This window comes from Ictidomys tridecemlineatus, chromosome 8 (assembly GCF_052094955.1).
Source record: "Ictidomys tridecemlineatus isolate mIctTri1 chromosome 8, mIctTri1.hap1, whole genome shotgun sequence".
In the NCBI taxonomy this organism is placed as follows: domain Eukaryota; kingdom Metazoa; phylum Chordata; class Mammalia; order Rodentia; family Sciuridae; genus Ictidomys; species Ictidomys tridecemlineatus.
Genome location: NC_135484.1, coordinates 86,320,453 through 86,332,783, shown reverse-complemented (window position 1 = coordinate 86,332,783; position 12,331 = coordinate 86,320,453). Strand labels below are relative to the sequence as shown.

The 12,331-nt window shown below is 34.0% G+C and overlaps 1 long non-coding RNA gene across 1 annotated transcript in view; it reads right to left on the bottom strand.

Moving 5' to 3' along the window:
- LOC120889066 (uncharacterized) overlaps window positions 1-11,308 on the bottom strand; it is a 28,497-nt gene extending 17,189 nt beyond the window's left edge. Inside the window, exon 1 of the long non-coding RNA XR_005732848.2 lies at window positions 9,936-11,308. This is a non-coding gene — a long non-coding RNA (uncharacterized LOC120889066). The remainder of the gene's footprint in view (window positions 1-9,935) is intronic.
- Between the last annotated feature and the right edge of the window lie 1,023 nt (window positions 11,309-12,331).

Here is a 12,331-nt window from a genome sequence, read left to right as displayed (position 1 = left end):
TCATATTTGTTTAGTCAGCAGGCCAGTGTTCCTACTGTGCTTGTACAATGCCAGGGACAGTCTTCATCTTAAATGTCCACTATGTGAAGACAGTAAAATGTTTGTAGCTAAGCTACATAAATACTATTCATGCAGCAGTCTTTGAATTTAGATTGTTTATTACATATCTCTGAGAAGATCTGTGCAGCAACATAAGACGCTTGTTAATTGAGAAATTAATTTGGCTGAATGGCACCAGAGTATGTGTTATTGAGCAATACTTTGAAAAATCCTGTGTTGGCAGAAAGTTATGCTCTAACTATATACCCAGAACAGTTTCCCTAAATTTTCAACATTTCCTTAGTATTATAAATAAAGACAAAGACATGGAAAACTCTCATGCTTTTCTCCTCTTACTAAGCAGTGTTTTATTGCGTAGAGATATTTTTCTTATCACTGTTCATCAAAATAACTTCCTCTTCAGAAGAGTTGTAAAAGTGGAGAGATTACAATGTATATATTGCCATAAATTTAAAGGTGGAGAGACGTAACAGATAATCAGAATAGCACAACTGAATTAATGTAACACTTATTTGATGAACAGTTCAAATTTATAAATAATGAAAAACTATAGAAGGCCCATATAGAACACAAAATGTAAAAAATGGAAGTCTAAGAATATGAAACTGCAATTTATCTGTGTACATTTATTCATAAAGTATCTTTGTTTCCTGTGCATATTCTCTGGTTCTCTGTTTGATTCTTAAATATTACTTAATTGGTTAAATGAGCACTTCACCAGGATTTATCTGTTAGTAGTTATTTACAGTAACCTGAAAGTCATAGACCTCTTTGTTTGTTGGTTGGTTGGTTTTTCTCATGTAATAGATAATGAGATATGCCTAGTAGATATTTTTTCCTATGGCAAAATTATGATAGACATGTATGTGGAAAAAATGTAAATATTCCTTCAAAGAAGGAGAGTTTAGATATCTGACAAGAGGGTCATCCTGTGTATGAAGAAGCACAGAACTTTATAACTCCTGGGCAGTGAGAGATTTGTGCAGTTAATCCAACCTGGAGTTATTTCCTTTTGATCAAACAGTACAGCTATAAACAGTTCCATCCTATAGCAAGGGGCAGAACCCACTGAGATCAGCCTAGAACAGGTTGGCCTCCTGCATATCAGAAACCCAGAGTAGAACCTGGTGGCTGCAGAATGAAGAGTGACTTCCTGGTGGCACAAGGGGAATTGGCACTTTTTAGAATGCACTAGAGAAAAGTGGTCATCTCAGAGAAACAGCTTAGGAAGACTAAATGTTAATTTAGTCTTAATTTGAATTTAGAGCAATAATAGATTGGAAGCTGAAAATCTTCAAACTCATACTGCAACACATGTCCGGGAATAACAGCTATGGAACAAGAATAACAGCTATGGAACAAGAGAAGAACCAAGTCTCATTCCATTCCCTCAGCATCAGCTATCTATGGAGTTAGTTATTTCCTATTTCAAAGATTGAAAGTTTGGACCTGTGTGTAGTTTGGTAGATAATAATTTTGTTTTAAAAAATATTTAGAAAGTTATAAATAAACTTTTCCTCTAGCATTCCTCACAGTCCTTGGTAAAGAGGGAAGCTGTGATGTAGAAAAAATAACAATCTATTATGGCTACCTTTGCCAAAATAGCCTCTCTCATTACAGGTCCAGTTTGACTCGGACCTCAGAATCTTTTGAACTAAGAACAACTCAGGCCATTGTGATTTAGAAGTATTCTGGTGCTAGAGAAGATACCAAGATGGTCAGGAGACAATGGCAGCATTAGAAGGCCCTCACTGAACAGAATATATAATTCCATTTAACAGCTGCTGAAGCTCATTAAACTATGCTGGCATGAATGATTCTTTACAACTACAAAAAGGAAGAAAAACAGATAGCAGCCTATTTACAGATGCAGCAAGAGCTGTCCCTTGTTTTTCAGCTTTCAAGGGAACCAAAACATGTCTGCATAATAACTTCAACCTCCAATTCAACACTATTTAAAAGTGTAGTTTGCTATAAGCTTGAAAACAGATTTTTGCACATTTCCAAAACATTCCAGCATAGTTTCTTAGTGTACTATTTCCAGGCTCCCTCTTACCTGTGGGGAAAGACTAATCAGGAAGCAAACAGCTGGCTCAGTCAATCTCTCCAGGCATACACCCTATCCTGCACTCCAACTTTTCTCTCCAAACATTCCCTGTATTTCATGTCCTCAATCTGAGGAAAGTATACCACAGATACTATCCACCTTTCTAGCTTAAACTGGCTGTTCTTGCCTTTTTATGAAAGCTTCAGTGCTTTTTATTTTTTACTTTAGATTCTCTGCCACTTGCAGAGTGATGTTAAGTAAGTCACTATTGGGAAGATTGAACTGTGGCACCTCAAACAGTGCCTCACATACAGCAAAGACCCAATAAATGTCATCTAGAATTTCATCATTACCACCACTTATTAAGACATCATTCACCAGTGTTACTCATTTCACTTGTACATCATCTACTCCACTACAAGCAAAATTTCTTGAGGAAAAATTTAGAATCTGGGAAAAGTACAGCTGCATATTAGCACTTTCCTTGCCCTCCTCCCTCTTCCACCCCTTCCATATTCTCCAAACCCTCCTTCCCCAAACACATACAGAGGAGGTTTTATAGGCATTATCTTGGCCACTGAGGAAAAGTGAAGGTTTAAGAACACATAAGAATGGTCTTTATACTGTTTACACAGACTTCCCCTAAGGATATTCTTCCTACAAAGAAAAAGTGGTACCATGCAAACAGCTTCTGATTTTTCTTTTACTTTCTCAGCCTCTGTTCTTCAATATCTCTCTTATATACAACTGCCCAATATGGGGCTGCAGGTTAAAGTGGTGTAAGATGAATTATTCCAGGCCATCTCATTAGTATTCTATATTGGCTTTGGAGCAGATGCCCTACTTGGTGATAAGAAGCTATACTGTTTCTTTGTCTCCCTTCCTAGCATATAATTCCTGAGGTACCTTTTCAAGGAAGTCTGGCTGGTCTTAGGTGGAATTCAAATAATCTTGGATGTCTGATCCACATAACATCATTTCATTCCACTCTTACTATCCACCACATGGATCAAAGCTTTGTCAACTTTGTATTCTTCAGCCCCTAACACTCAGTATCCCTTATGCAAGTAAGTACTTCATATTTCTTGAAGCAAGCTGTTATATACATTTTGAAAAAAACTACTACCTTCAGATAGGGTCAGACACTATGATTAAGGTGCTATCATTTAATTTAACCAAATTCAAAATTCAAAGAACATTTCATAATAACAAATATTAATCCAATGCTTATTGGTAAATGTTAAACTTGTCACTATGACCTACAAGGCCCTGTCCATTGCTTAGCTCTCTGACCCTGTCTAGCCCACTTGGTACTGACATATTTCATAATTTTTGCTTGATCCAACTTCTGGCCACTTGCACTTGTTCTTTTTATCTGTCTAAAATGTTTTACCTCCCAGAATCCCACATGGTGGGCTGATTTTCATGATTCCTATCTTAGGACGAAGAAATTGCCCACGGCACGAACAAAAATAGAGAATTCTCTCCACAAGGAAACAACAATGTAGAACAAAATCAAAAGAATGAATGTGCATGCCTGCGTATGTGCATGCATGGGTGTATGCGTTTAGGGGTAAAGGTAAGAAAAAGAAGAGCATTCAATCTATGGAGAGGGAAGAGCTAAGGAAAAGGCCTTGGGACATAAAGGAATAGAACAAGGTTGTTCAAAGAACTGAAAGTCTGTGTAGCTGGAACTTAGAGAGCAGCAGAAGATGGGGCATGTTCTCCTTAGAAGAGGCTTCAAAAGAGATGCACTACAGCGTTTATGCACCTTAATACTTAACTAATATCTTAATCTAAGATATAGAGTTGTCATTCTTCATTTAAAAAAAATCCTTGTCTTTATTGGTGTTCTCTTATTCTTCTTTAATCTACAAATAATTATTTTCTTTCATCTAAAAATAATAAATGTGTTGGTCATCCCTGGGAATTAAAATTTCCCTCATGATAAGTAAGCTACTACTTCTGGAGATTTAGGGAATAGAACTGCTCGTACCAGACTCTGAATGCTTGTTTTCTGATCCAAAACATTACCCTAACTTCTCTGGCACTAGTCCTGCCCTTGTCTCAGGCGGCAAACTGAATTATTTTAAAAGGTGGTTTAATTAGCTATTAACTTATCATATACATTCAATTTGTAGCAATAACCTAAATTTGTACCAATAATCTGAATAGATTCTGTTCTATACAAAAAGAACAGATAAATTATATTTTAGTAAACTGAATTCTGAGAAATGAAATTCATACTTTTTAAATGACCTTACATTTTTAGAATTTCTCATAATTCATTATAATTTATTTTTAATTACTCAGAGACTTAGGATCAAGTATGAAATCAATAGTCAGCTCAGAATCTAAAGCAAAAGTATAGAAGGTTACGTGATTATTTTATGGTACAGTTGAACAATATTCTGTGAATAAACAATGTGAAAATTTCCTAATGTCTTATTAAATTTCTGATTGTCATAATTTATTTGAAGAAAACTACAGGTTTATTGGGGGGTAAAAGAGTATAATAAAAATCAGGCAAAAACAACTATATATCTGATATGGCCATGAAAACATATGAAAAAGAACAAATGTTTGAAAATAAAAATTTCTAGATGGGCTTTTCATAGTTTAAAGATTAAAATTCTAAAAATAATTTTAGTCAAATGTGAAAGTTAAAATTAAGTAATTTAGTAAAATAATTTCCTTAGTGTACAATTTAAGATCTACTAAGTACAAAATGTGAATGTTTAAATTTAAATATCTAAATTTGAAACTTTTACTAATTCTTGGATTCATTTCAACATTATTACACTCAGTGCAAGTAAATCTTCACTTAAACAGGATAACAATGTTTCTATAGCATTAACATCACATCCTGAAAATATATATAAATATATATATATATATATATATATATATATATTTATCTCTACTGACAGTAGAAATAATGACTATAAGTGCTATTGCTTTATGGCACTGATACTTACATATATTTAACTGCATGTATGGCTATTACATAAATTTTTCTTTACTTATAGACAATTGGTATTAGCACTTTCACTTTTTGAAAGTTTAACTCTTTAGCAAAACAACACCAAACCTAAAATTCAGAAATAGTGGTCAGAACCACAAGGAAGTACATTGAAATGAAACAGTTTATGATACCTTATCACACTGAATAATGCTTTATATTTTCGAACATGCTTTCCAAAATGTATCTTACATCTTGAGACCTTCTTGTATTGTTTTTGAAAGGAGAGCTATGGAGAGGTTCTGATGTTACTCATATAGTTGTAAATTTATCTGATGGACTACATTCATTAATTTCTTTAAACCTGCAGGATGCTGATGTCTGTGGGGACAGTAAGTTTACATTTAGCTTTGGTGCTAAATGAATTCCCAGTCTTTTTTTTTTTTTTAATTTGTGTCAAAAAGCCTCAATTCTCAAAGTATTGGATTACCAAGCTTATATAACAATCAGATCTAAAAAGTAGGAAAAACAGATTATCACCTGGCAAAATTAACTTACCCACTACATTCTCATTACAAATTTAAAAAGTGTATATAAATGAGTAAGAATTTGTCCATGCCTAACAACTGAAAAAGCATATTAAATAAATATTTAATTCATTGACTATTATTTCTAATAATAAGCACATTCAGAGAATAAGGTTTTTTTTTTTTTTCATTTTATTTACTGGCTTTTGCCATTAAGAGGTGCAAGAGGAAGAAGAAAAACAATAATAAAAACTCACTATTGGGGCTGGGGTTGTGGCTCAGCAGTATTGTGCTCGCCTAGCAAGTTCGAGGTCCTGCATTTGATCCTCAGCACCACATAAAAATAAATAAATAAATAAAGGTATTCGTGTCAAACTACAACTAAAAAGTAAATATGAAAAAAAAAAAAAAAACCCTCAGGGCTGTAGTTGTAGATCATTTGTAAAGTGCTTGCCTAACATGTGTGAGACACTGGGTTTGATCATCAGTATCACATAAAAATAAATAAAGAAAATAAAATATATCTTCCACATCTATTCAGAATCTTGAATACTTATTCTGATATAGCACAATGTGAAGAAAGTCTTTTCCATTATTTTAGTGAGACCAAACTATGGAGCCAACCTAGATGCCCTTCAGTGGATGAATGGATTTAAAAAAAAATGTGGCATACATACACAATGGAATTTTACTCAGCAATAAAAGAGAATAAAAAATCATGGCATTTGCAGGTAAATGGATGGCGTTGGAGAAGATAATGCTAAGTGAAGTTTGCCAATTCCCCCAAAAAGCAAATGCTGAATGTTTTCTCTGATATAAGGAGGCTGACTCATAATGGGGTAGGAAGGGGGAAATGGGACAAATAGAAGAATAGGGAATAGGGAAGAGGGGAGGGAGGGAAAGGGAGGAGGTAGGGGATTAGCAAGGATGGTGGAATGTGATGGACATCATTAGCCAAAGTACATGTATGAAGACACGAATTGGGTGTCAACCTACTTTATATACAAACAGAGATATGAAAAATTGTGGTATATATGTATAATAAGAATTGTAATGCAAATAACAAAAACAAACAAAAAGATGGTATACTTAAGAATCATCTTGTGTAAGTTACTTCAAAAGGTAAAAGAAACAATTAACATCCTGTTACTCTTCTAATATAAAAAAGAAACTGGAAGCTTGAATTTGTCTTAATAAATCACCTAAAACTGACAGCCTTAGGAAAGTTTTTTTTTTTTTTAATCCAAATAGTAATAGTTAGTTAAAAATTGGCTTAAGAAAAAAAGGCAATTCTGATAGCAATCTGGGCAGACATGGGCCACAAAGGTATAAATTTCAAGTCCTACTCAGGGTTACACTCACATGCAACTCCCTTGTCTCCACTATCCCCTACCCTGGTTTTTGCTGTTCTCTCAGGGAGGAAAGGGTTTACATAGGTGAGGTATTTACAGACATAATCACTATGAAATGAAATGCAGGTTCAAATCAGAGTTTTAGGATTAGAAAGAGTAAGTATCATTCAAATGAATCACCACTGCTAATTTTAGAAGCTCTTATACTTCCTTTAGGAAGCTCCCTTGTAAGGATGTGCCCATTTTTACTTTGGCAATCATAAATAAAAATGAAAGGTACAATAGTCATGATGTTTAGTCAGTATGGTGCTATTATTTAAACATTACCAACTTTACAGAAACATTCAGGTTATGATAATCTAGCATCTATGTTGACAGTATCTTATTCTCAGTAATTGATCCACTACAGTCCATTTTAAAAAGCTTATGGAGTTGGGAGTGCAACTCAGTGGTAGAGAATGTGCCTACCATATAAGAAGCCTTGGTTTTGATCCCCAGCACTGAAAAAAAGATGATGTCCTAGTTCATGTATTATATTTTATTATGCTGATACAAATGTGAAATTTTTAAAAAAAAAACATTAGGAAAAAAACACATGAAAGTAATTAGTAATGGTTTCTAATTTATGAAAAATGTTAATTTATCTTACATAAGTGCACAATAACTTTGTCCAGGCTAATTGTAGGAATGTAATACTGTAAATTTTTAAAGTTAGATTCTTTTTGTGAAATAATAAAAAAAAATTGTACTAGGTCTTATTTCAACTATAAATAGCACACTGTTAATATTTTAAAATAGCATTTTAGATTGTTACTGTGGAAATGTGGGGAACAAAACAAAACAAATAGTAGGTATCAATTTTAAAACTAACCAGAATGACTTTATGGAGGTTTGCATTTGTTGGTTTAATAATATCTAAGAATGTTGTAATTTTTACAACTGAAGAAAATTCCAATAAGCAATTATTGTGTGAAGGAAATAAGCAAATAGAAGAGGAAAATGGAAATTTTAGAAAGCAGTGAGGTGGGGGGGGGTGCTTGGAATAACACACGCAGAGAACCTAAAGACAGTGAAGGTCAAAGAACCAGGAAAAGTTTACCCATTTCTTCCAACCTATAGTCATTCCCTGGGAAATAATGTAGGTTCCCTGGGACACAGCTGAGTTATTTGCTCTTAAGTGTTTTCCGTTTACCTATTAAAACAGGCCACATTCTCAATTCCAGACCCCAGGGCCTGACAGAGGGCTCCCCCACTCAGTCCCCTGCATTTCAGTGGCAGCCAACTAACCTCTCATGGCTGGCATGACTAATTGAATTTTTTCACTTGATGGCTTTATGTACAAGGGAAACTTACAGGCATTTCTATACATATGTCTCTCCATTACAGCTATGAGAATGGATACGATTTTAAAATAATGAGATAATCACACTGCTTCACTATCACTTCATCAATGGGCAGTAAAGTGGGGAACAGAAGCTATAAATTAATGAAAATAATACATTTTAAAATACTGTGTTTCAGAACATAAAGAATGCTGCCTTCATCTCTTTTAAAGTCTCTAATTTCAACAATTCAAGCAAATAAATATTTATATTTTAAAAATTTGCCATAAGAAAAATAAAGTTTTACAAAAACAGATGAACTAGAAATTAAGTTCATTACAGAAAATCATCATAGGCTTCTCAATCTTAAACAGCTTTCATATATTTAGGATAGAATTTATTATTTTTAGGCAATATGAGTTATTGCATAAACTGTTCAATTGAGAGGAAAAAGTCTCAACCAAGGCCTAAACTACTCTGCTGAAAACAAGAACAAACATATTTTTAAAATAAGAATCAGTTGAATCAATATTAGTTTATTTTACATACTTGACTATCTAAAAAATAAAAACAATTAACTGATACTTTATTATTTAAAGACTAAGAAGGAAATAAAGGAGGTTTAAGTCAAATAATGTAAAAGTGATTTGGCCTTTACTTTTTTCTCTTTTCAAATAATCTATATTTCATTAATAGAAATTTTTGTGAATGGCTCAAACACCTACTTTGAAACTGCAGATGAAGACAAATAGGATAAAACAGAACACTTTTTTAGAATGACTTTCAAAATACTATCTAATATACTGGTTTTAAAAATAACAAAAAAATTATAATACATTTCTTCATTTCTCTCAGGAATACTTTCTTTTTAAGAATTACACACACACACACACACACACACACACACACCATATTCTATATACACACAAGAGTATTTCTTCTCCTATCTATCTGAAGCTATTTAAAAATATACAAAGAAGGTTTAAAAGTTATTTAATTTGCACCATTTTTACCCAAGCTTTTAAAAAATATATCAAAAAGAAAACAAGGTATCCAGTTTTAGTAAACAAGATAATTGCTCTTCAAGTGGATCCTTGAAGTCTGAGGCAGTAGGCAGCTGCAAACATCCGACTGAAAGCCAGTTTGTGGCTTCACAGCTTCCAGTCGAGGATGTTTACAGTCGCTCACTGTCAACAGGAATAAGCCTTCTTCAGCTTTTGGTTTGGTTAACCTGAAGAAAGCTTCCCAGCAGGTGTTTCTCAGATATACAGACAACAATTTGTAAATTTAAAAGCCCCTAACAGAAATATTCTAGAAAATGTCTCAAATTCAAAACAAGCACAAAGCTTCATGAATGTCTTCTGTTCATCTACCAAGTTTCTATAAAATGTTGTGATACACTGAGACCGCATATGCAAATAGCTTTCATCCATTACTGTTGTCTAAAAGAAACAACAGGCAAGAGACCAGGTTACTTAATATGGCTCCAGCATGCATTATGTAATAAAAATCCTTCTTACAGCATAAGTAAGCAAACATAGAAACTACACTCTTTTAACAGCATAATGTGCACATGTAACATTAAAAAGCTGCAGTTAAGTGAATTTAGACTATAAATAAAAATAGGAAAAGTTATAAATTCTGACCAAAAAAAGAGAGACTTACGTGCTGTTTATAGATCACTTTTGTTCTGAAATCTGCTCCCAGGGAGAACTTGTACAGTCAGCTGATTTTTGAAAGAGTAAGCAACAATCAGAAGAAAAACAGAAAGGAATAACGAGGTATATAACACACTTGTATCCCATTGTGTATCAAAGTTTCCCACTGGAAAAACACAAAACTTATCACTCTCAGCGGAGTGACGCACATTAACTCCAAATTTGAATGTTTTGAATTCCACTCCCATTCTCCTATGAAAATAAATGAGGAAAACTGAAGGTTAAGCTCTATCAGTCACAACTTTCCTAAGGTAATTTAAAACCCTTATGAGTCCAGTGAAAGATTAAGCTGATACAGAAAAGTGGGTGTGCTTTTCCCCGAGATTTGGTTTTAGATGAAGTTGCCATAGGTTCTTAAGTTGCAGAAGACTTAGGAGTTTGTGACACCAACCCAGAGCAAAAACAAAATCCTCACAAATAGGAGCAGCATCATGCTTACTGAAATTAACAAAAGTGAAAAGCTCCATAAATTACTTTCTCAAAGCAAAGGGTAACTCTATCCCATTAAGGTTAAGGAAGTTAATCTTTGAGGCAGCAGGTGAAAACAAGCTGAATTATGTTGTGGCCTTTTTCTTTATTAACTAAGGACTTTGAACTATTAAAACTTCCTAGGGAACCACATTTTCTCAATGGGTCAAGTCACATAGGGGAACAAAGCAAACTTTATCAGTGCTGTGCAATTCTACATTCCAGAAATTCTTAGTACTTGGCATTCATATACCACTGCTGACCAGAGTTTGAGTCAATCCTTCAAACTCAGCAGCAGTTATCAACCTCATGAACTCTCACCAAGATACCCATTTCTTTTAAGTTATACACAAATACACAGGCAGGGTATGCTTTAATTAAAACAGATAAGTCCCCAAACTTACACCCTACGAGGAAATTGCGTATCAGTTACCATTTACAAAAAGAAAATATTTTTACTTCCGCAAATTTTTCAGAAAGTGATAGATCCCCAGGGGCGGGGGATATAGCTAAGTTGGTAGAGTGCTTGCCTTGCATGTACAGGGCCCTGGGTTCAATCCCCAGCACCACACACACACACACACACACACACACACGCAAAAAAAAAAAAAAAAAAAAGGTCTTAGAAAGTGATAGATCCTCTGCTTGCCTTGGAATCTTACCAATTTTGAGTAATAATTTTAAATTAAAAATGATTAATGGAAACTGACTTAGTATATACTAAGCAAATCACTTTGGATAACAAATAATTCCATGAACATGTAGCGAGATAAACCTTAGCACAACTTTGAAAATCCAGGTTTTTACTCAGCAGTTTACGAACAGACATAAAACATTTTCTAAAGAGCCAAGCATGGTAGCACACACCTGTAATCCCAGATATTTGAGAGTTTGAGGCAGGAGGATTTCAAGTTTGAGGATAGCCTCAGCAACACAGTAGATCCTGTCCCAAAATAAAAAATAAAAAGGCCTGGGGAACGTAGCTCAATGGTAGAGCACCCCTAGTTTCAATCCCCAGTCCCCCACATACAAAACAATAAATAAACAAATTATCCAAAGAAAGCATGGAAGACCACAAGATCATAGTTCACAAGAGTTCATAAATGGAAGGCCATTTTACCAGTTATCAGTATAGTACTTCATGGCCTATATGTATAGATTTCTTTTTCAGCAAGATCCAAGCAAGATGGTATCTATGTAAAAGCTAAAGCATATTTATTCCAATAGATACTGAAAACTTTTGTTAGTTTTGGTGAGATTTAGTACAATTTAGGTGTTTAAACTATTTGTTTTTTGGTTACTGAGCTGTTTAGGCCATATCTCACTCTCTCTATATCTATCTATCTATCTATCTATCTATCTATCTATCTATCTATCTATCTCAACAGATTATCTAGACAGCTTTGTCTAACTCCATATACCTTAATTTTCTCTTACCACAACCATTCTGCAATTCTTAATCAGTAGATGAGGAGACTGCTGAATTTGTATATTTTGCATGAGTCATCTAACGCTTCCATTATATCATTCTGGCAGAGAACCACTGTTCTATAATGACTGAACTAAGTAATTTTGCTTAAGACTGAAAAAATCTTATTACTATATGAAAAATGTGACCAGTAAATCTATTCAAAATCATGGGTTAAAAACAAATATGGCAGAATAAGATCGAATTTTGTTAAATACATCAGATTTAATGCTTGGTCATTTATAACTCTGGAAATACCAAAAACAACTTGTCTAGCTCAAAACCATGAGCATTCCATTTCTTTAGCTCTATTAGATGAGGTCCCTGAGTCTTCCCACCCAAAAGGTATAGCTCTGGATGTCTGTACCCTGGTCAAGTTTTATACTCTTTCCCATATCTGTTTGAAG